The sequence below is a fragment of the Acanthaster planci genome, linkage group LG03 (assembly GCF_054643075.1).
Source record: "Acanthaster planci isolate LZ-2023a linkage group LG03, COTS_SCS, whole genome shotgun sequence".
NCBI classification, from domain to species: domain Eukaryota; kingdom Metazoa; phylum Echinodermata; class Asteroidea; order Valvatida; family Acanthasteridae; genus Acanthaster; species Acanthaster planci.
In genome coordinates this window covers 14,417,931-14,425,661 of record NC_141779.1, presented here as the reverse complement: position 1 = coordinate 14,425,661, position 7,731 = coordinate 14,417,931, and the positions used below count along the sequence as shown (strand labels likewise).

Genomic DNA, 7,731 nt, shown 5'->3' with positions numbered 1-7,731 from the left:
TGGTTTCTAACTTAGTATAATAATTGCTCTTGAAAACTGGATTTCATTGTTGTGTAGCAGAGCAGCTAGGGTTCTGAACTATAGTTTTCTTTGTTTTCCAGCAGTGTTAATAGTACTTGCAGTTGTAGTACTCGTACTCCAGTCCTTTTTTCTGTACTCGTATTCTCTGTATTCGTACTCATGAATATGTACTCGTAAGCACTCGTACTCTCAAGAAAACCATTTCCCTGGTACTCATATTCGTAATCTGTACTCTTGCCAAAGTCACTAGTCGCACTCCTGGAAAAATATTCGCAGGTGTACTCATCGGAGGTTGTGGATTTAATAGCCTTTTTAACATTTATTATTTGTTGTTTATTGGCCACTATAGTCGGGAATGGCTGCAGCTTCAATCGTGCACAGTAAAATGAGGACGATACCTGGACTACTACTGAGAGCTTTGAAATTTGATTGAATAAGTTACCCGACTGTAGCTGTCATAGGCCATCGAACGAAAGGATTAATGGTACTTCGCAAACACCACCCCTCTCCATCAAAGATATCCGAAGAAACATAGGGTGATACCACAAGAGGGCGCTGTTGAACATCAACAGGTCGAGGTTACTGGCGGCCTGTTATTGACACTTGTCTTGCTCTCGCACTCGAACGACACTGTTCTCGGAACAGGCCTAGGATCATATACCTTCTCGTCAGGGTTTTACAGGAATACAGAGAAATAGTCGTGCGATTTGAAGTTTGGAACAGCCGCCAAAGCATAGCAAGATGGCTTACAAAGCCGGAAATAATGGAATGTTTTGCAAAAGTAACAAAGTAATTTTCCATATAATATGAAAGTGCCTTTTCCAATAGAGAAGAATAAGACCCAGTTATTCATAACATGTATCTACCCTCGAAGACTTGAACGCACGTCGGCACTGCCATGTTGATCTTACTTACAAACAAACTACCAGCGATAACCAATCGTACGCCCCAAATGGTTCGAGCGGCCGGCCGAGAACAACTTGAACAAATCGAGCTGTTGATGAACATTGTCTGACGGAGAACAAGCCGAACCCAAGCCGACCTAACTCAGCCTATAGTCTTGGATTGGTCTAAATTTGTCATTCATGTTTTATCTGAAATTACAGTTTAGCTGTCTGAGTGAGATGCCATTTCAAACAAACGTTGATTGAAACTTTATCACTTTCCTCGGCAGTATTCTGCACTCCTAATGCGGTATTTAAAAAAAAAATTCCCCTAGACAGAGCGGCGAAGGGGAAGAGGCCCAAAGATGTCTGAATCCGAGGGAATGCGAATGGACCTTGCATTGGGAATCACCGTCCATTCGTGAAATACAGTAATATAAACCACACAGACCACCTCAAAAGCCACAGGCAGAATTGGAAAGGAGGAGGTTGGAAAAAGAGACGGGTTAATAAAAAGGGACCATTATATCAGGCGGCAATAAAAATAAATAACTGCAGATTATTGTCGACGTGACAATTTCTCCGAGCAAAGGTACTATGGCCACTACTTTAAACCCTGTTCTCAGCAAAGCAAGGCACCAGAACACCTCAAACGCCACAGATCGATCCTAAGTGGCAGGCGTAAACTACCGGAAAAGGAACTATTTGCTCAGAAATGCAGTGTGCAGTGTGTCAGCCGAAAATTAGAAGAAGCAATACTCTTGTTTCTGTCGCTCAGAGCATCATGACCACTACCACCACCGCTGACCTAGACACCCATCGTATACGTCACAGCCAAGTCACCCAGCCGTAGCAGGAGAAACTCCCTCAAACGTCACAGGTCGTCTACTTGCGTAGAAAATACTACCTAAAACGCCACAGGTCAATTTGGATGAAGGAAGCAGGAAAATAGTGAAAAAATATATATAATTTATGGCAATGCGAGCCTTCTAAGAGTCTCGTTGAGGACCAACCAAACCTCGTTTCCTGTAGGTGTCCTCCTTGTGGAATCATAGCGACCTGTGGTACGTATATGAAATGGTTTTTAGATATACAACAGAATTCCACGAAATGAGTTAACCCGTCGGAAGTCAATCCACACTTCTACACGTGTAAGGCCGGGGTCAGTCTTTGTTTTGTTTTGAGTTTTAGCGCCTACGCATCCATCACGATTTTGTGACTATGCCTTGATCGCCGGTGAGGGCGCCATTATTGCAGAGTGGGCCGGTATATACGTCCGTGCCGGTACGGTATACTTGCTATCTGAGTTTCCTGTGTCGCCCTCGACCTGTCTTTGATGTTATGATGATCTCAGGCTTTCATGAATATTGCCCCGGACTATTCTCAGTCGACAGATGAACAGAGGGTTGTGTTTGCAAGGAATGTATGCAAGAACGTGAACTGTATAGCTTGCACTAAGGCCTATTTTTAGTTTGCGAGATGTACCTGTTCGCGATGGAAATAGGCGTGCCATGAATTGTCCTATTTTTGGTCAGTGATGTCCCAAGTACTTGCACAGTTTTGCTGTTCCAGTTACCCCATGCATCCAGACTAATATGATTTATAATTAGGTCATCATTTACTGGTTTTGTCTGGACCAAAGTATAATCAGCATATAATCCGAGAACGTGAATAATCAGCCTTCCATGGAATAGATCTTTTACCTTAAAACGGTGTCCTGCTTCCCCCCGGCCCTCACACACTAAATTTTCATAATAGGGACTCATACACTCCACTCTGGAGGCAACCTGAGGTAATGACATCCAAAACGACGATCATTAACTCATAACACAAAATATCAAACTTAATGAGGAACGTTTCCAAGGAGCAGTGCTGATAATTCTAATTAGGGAATATAGTTCATCTCGTGGTCTCCTTAAAAGTTTTTAAAACCCCAGTTTTCGACCGACACAATTTCACTCTAAAATAGAAAATGACTGTATTGATAAATATCCTACCGAGTATAACAAATTAAATCGTCATTTCTTATATTTAAGCATGATAGCTAGACTTAGTCTGAACAGAGCTTCCATGCACAGGCTAGGTATATTATTTGAGTTTCCAAAGAAGTGACCTGCCTAGACCAGATTTAGATCACAAAATGCATACTGCCCTCGTGCGGCATGATGCCTGTCTTTGTTCGGATCTTTTTACGTTGAGGCGTTAAAAAAATTGCTCTGAGGATCGGCTCCCAGGCAACTACATATCTTACTATAATTCAAAGCAAACATCTGATTGCTGCAGACGACGTAAGGAAGCCCGACTAAGAACTTGGTTAAAAGGTCAATGACCGCCCTCCAAGTCTATACAACAGAGGGCGCTCGGCAGTTTTCTCGTCCAAATTAACTTGGGCGGAGGCGCTCAAAGAAATAACCCTACACTTTTTTAGAGGAATTTGTGCGGCCCAAGAAATTACGAGTTTTTGTAAGTATGGTCCAGGATTAACTCCCTAGATTTGAAGGCTCCCATCCCGGGCAACGCAGACAAAAATGTTATTGATAAACTGTCAGATGACCCTGCGAATTTGAGTTGAATGTGGTCCTATATTTGAAAAGTGCCCGCTGACTTGGGAATGTTCACTTTTAAATAAAAATCTAATTGGTTAAGTAACCTTCTAAAATTTGAAATCATTTAAACTTGAACGACCTGTCAACTTGTTTTTTGTTTGAGAAGCCTCGGACTTCAGTTGCCCGCAATGAGGCACCGAATTTTGATTTACACTGTTTTAATGGGGCTTGAATAAGTGTAGTGCGCCGAGCGGGAAAAAAAAGTCAAATCGGCCTATGCAAAGAATTTCAAGTCAGACACGATCATAGTCGCAAGACGACAGGAATTAGAAACTTAACACATTGAAGACGGAAGTCTTCGATATCAAAGCAAAAATCATTATTCCCCAACCTGCCACAGCTTATCAAATTAGTCACTATGTTGGTTTACTTAAACCCAGTGTTACACAGAAATTGAAGGAATGGGGCAGTGTCGCGGTAAATTCATTCCCAAGGGATAGTCCCAGTTTGCGGTGGGACTATTAGTAGTATATGTATTACAGAACATAAGACATGGTAAGAAAAGAGAACATGTAACAAAGAGATAGTTTGAGTAAGAGACGTTACTGAGAATTTATTGGCTACACCCTAAATGGGGCACTGCTATTTAAAGATCAAAGACGAGAGACTACAGGCTGAATTATACAAAAATAAACATCTCCCCCATTCATGATTTCATGATCTCATTTATCATCCTGCAAGAGGCTTCCTTTGTAAACTACAAACTGCATCCATATAACTGCCAAGACCAATTCTTAACATGCTCGTAAGAGATTTACTTAGGCTACTAATAAGTACTATAGAATTCATTCCTTGCAAACAAATTGAAACAGCATAATGGCACACACAGAAGTACTCAATCAATGCTGACCTTTTCAAACTTAGTATTGGTTTTCCGGTTTATTTTGCCCCTCTTTCATTCAAAAGTGATTAATTTGAAAGAAGTGCAAGTTCATCAAAGAGGTCAGTCGCCCCATCATTCGACTTTGACTCACAGATTACAAATATTCAGTGCTTGGAAATGAAAAAAGGCCTAAAATGGTGAGAACAAGACTTTAAAAAAAATTTCACAACTACAAGCCCACGTGAAGCTACTTGACTAATTTTGGTCTTCACCAAAGTGGACATTTCATAAAAAAATGTAAACAGTAAGAAAGTAAATATAATAGTAACATTGTTTTTGACAGGACCATTGTTTCAGTTACAATTGCTTTGTTTTCAAGGAAGTTTTATGCGGAAGACATCCTGATTTGTAATACGTCTGGTAGGATTACATAAGAATGTTGACACCCATCACCTGAAAATTTAATTAGTAGATTATGCACCTAACAATAACATGATATAATCAATCACAACATTCTTGCCCCTACTACATCTAGCTTACGTCATTTTGAAACTTCCAAACTTCAGCCAATGCTTTTAAAAAATAACAAGGTTACAAATTCAACATGGGAAATAAAATAGATAAATATGCATTGAACCTGGTATGTAAACTGTCTGAGGAAAGCTGTAGTATGTGATTGTGGAGATCTATTGGAGACCATTCAGGTTTAGGGCAGAGTTTTCAAGGACCAAAACTGCCAACTTCCAATCAAATCTTAAAATAGGGTTTTATGCTTTTTGGCAGCTTTTTGAATAATTCCAATCAAGCTGCTTTGTGTGTAGGTGTCATGACTTGAGTTGTGTTGCCATGGAGATGTCATCAGTTAATGTGTTCATCATCCAGCGTGTTCTCCAGCCACTCCACAGCATCCATGACCTTTGCTTGGTTGGTGCCCCTGGACTGGCCAAATATCAAGAAATAAAAAAAAACCAAACCATTCACTACAACAATTTGAAGCTATTGTAAATACTTTTCAATTTACAGAAGAGGCGCAATACTCTTGCAAGATACCAAACTTTCTCATTCATATTTTCCTCTTGTTTTAAAATAGAGGCTCCATTTTTGGCCAAGACACTTTTGTCAAGGGTAGAATGGATTTTCTGCTATATTTTGCTGATATAGTATCCAAATGAAGGGATTTCACCCATTGAACAGTTATTTCAACATATGTTGCTTGAAGAAAGTTAAAGAGTGAACAAGAGCCCCCCCCCCAAAAAAAAGACGGGCACTGAGGGTGAAAGGAATCCAGGGGGTTAGCAGGTTTTTTTCTGTCTGTCTAATAGTCCTTATTTACACTCGAGCAATGCAAAAACCTCGCATACCACTTAACCACTCGGGAAGCCTTTGCCCTCGGTGTTACCATGGTGACCACAGTCCTCATCGGTCAGTGAATGTGTCTGGCCTCTTGGTGCTTTATCCATCAAGGGAGCTGTCTCAAAGCCAACAGTCTTCTGTCATCTTCCTTAAAAACAGTGACCTTCAAAAAGCCAACAGTCTTCTGTCATCTTCCTTAAAAACAGTGACCTTCAAAAAGACAAACTCTTCAAAATCTGCAGAACAAATGCACTTGTCTGATTGGGCAGGATTCTGATGAAGAGCTTAGTTTGCAAGGGCATAAATTTGGATCTTTATCTGTTTGCCTTTTTAGCAAGTTGTTAATTAAAACTGATTCTTCAATTTTAAATGAATGTAAAATTGCTTGCCCCTTGAAAATTGCTTATTTTTCAGGGTGCACAAATATTTGGTAAACATTGCCAATGCAAAATGAGACTGATGAAGATTTTCAGTTTAAGTTTTGGACATGTAGGGGAAAAGTTGTTCAAAATGCAAGGCAAAAGTGAGCCCACAGTCAACAAAACGAGAGCAGTTTGAGGCATAATTGAGGTTTTTTTTGGGGGGGATGGGGGAGCAGGATGCCATCAATGCATCTATTGCTGATGTGATCTAGTTGCATGTCACAATGGCAACATACCAGTATGCAGGATTTAACCATCACGTCCATACTCCCTCGTGTATCACCTCAGAGTTCATTACCTGTCATAATGCAAAAGAAAAAAGAAACTATTATTAAAAGTGAAACGCATTTTAATATTATCACATTTTCTTGTACAGACTTGACTTTGGTTTTACATAAGGTAGAAACTACATTTTGAGAAAAAAATCTTAGGTATTTTCCCCCACATAATCTGAAATTTTTTGAACTTTTCAAATCAGTTTAGAACTTTTCAGTCGACATGGTGTTGAAGTGTGATGATGAACAAATGCCACTTCCACATTGTGAACTTTATTCCAACTCTGGAATGGAGTCTTTTTTTAAAAAAAAAAAGAGAATTCTTGAGAAGCATGGGAATCAACAAAGTTGTCTCGATAAATTATGTTAATACATGCTCACCATTGAAGCTGCAGTAAAGTGAATATCCTGGTAAGGTTAGTGAAAACAGGGCCACCACGTGAAGGTCCCAGGATACCAGCCCCGCACGCTTTCGGCAATTAGCGGGCCCATCGCTGGACAGACTGGTACTACCCTGTGGCCGCAGGGGCACCATCTGCCACTGTCCGGTCCGCCCTCCCGAAGGAGAGTGCCCTTGCCTACTCACGCGCGCCCTCTCACCCCCGGGAAGGTGAGAGGACGTACCAGCGTTTTGCTAACCCCAGTGATAACAGGGCCACGCCCCTATGGAAGAGGTCCGCGGCCCTCAACGCGAGGGACACAACTACCTGCATCTTTTTTGGCTAACAGAAACGTTGGTAGGGCTAGACTCACGAACTGCCTAGCCCCTTCCGCACATCTCGCATTTGGAACCCCCCAGGACTCCAACTGGAGCGAGTTCCAATTTTAGATCGATCTCCGCACCACACCTAAGCCCTAAATGACATAGGGATATAGGAGATCCCATGTCTCTGCACTTCTCAGAGGGATATAACAGATCCCACTGAGCTAGAGGAAAAAAACCTATAGTGAAACATTTAAGTTTCACTACTAACAAAAAAGACCCTGAGGAAGTTACGTATGCCCTAAAAGATGACCTTTGCTGGTGGAGCCTTGCTGCAGGGACAGATCCAGGGGCAAGTTCCCTACATAACCTTACGCTACACTAATATTTCCCAGTGGACCATCAATTTGTAAATTCCTTTTCATACCCCATTGAGATATTTGATGTTGCCTTGGCAATCATTGTATTTCTTTTCTCTCTCCAAAAGAGATATATGGCATATGATGCTTCAGATAATTTTAACATGTAAGCTCCCCAAGGAGCAGAGTTATAGTTCTCTCTCCAAGAGAGATATATGGCATATGATGCTTCAGATAATTTTAACATGTAAGCTCCCCAAGGAGCAGAGTTATAGTTCTCTCTCC

The 7,731-nt window shown here is 41.1% G+C and overlaps 1 long non-coding RNA gene across 2 annotated transcripts; it reads right to left on the bottom strand.

Annotated features, from left to right (window-relative positions):
• Window positions 1-4,035: 4,035 nt before the first annotated feature.
• LOC110989381 (uncharacterized) lies at window positions 4,036-6,851 on the bottom strand. 2 transcript variants are annotated; one of them, XR_002599599.2, is made up of 4 exons: window positions 6,766-6,851; window positions 6,346-6,407; window positions 5,696-5,897; window positions 4,036-5,273 (listed from the first exon to the last, which is right to left on the bottom strand). It is a non-coding gene; the product is annotated as an uncharacterized LOC110989381 (long non-coding RNA). The 2 variants fall into 2 exon arrangements; XR_002599600.2 differs by having other exon boundaries at window positions 5,696-5,850.
• Window positions 6,852-7,731: the final 880 nt, after the last annotated feature.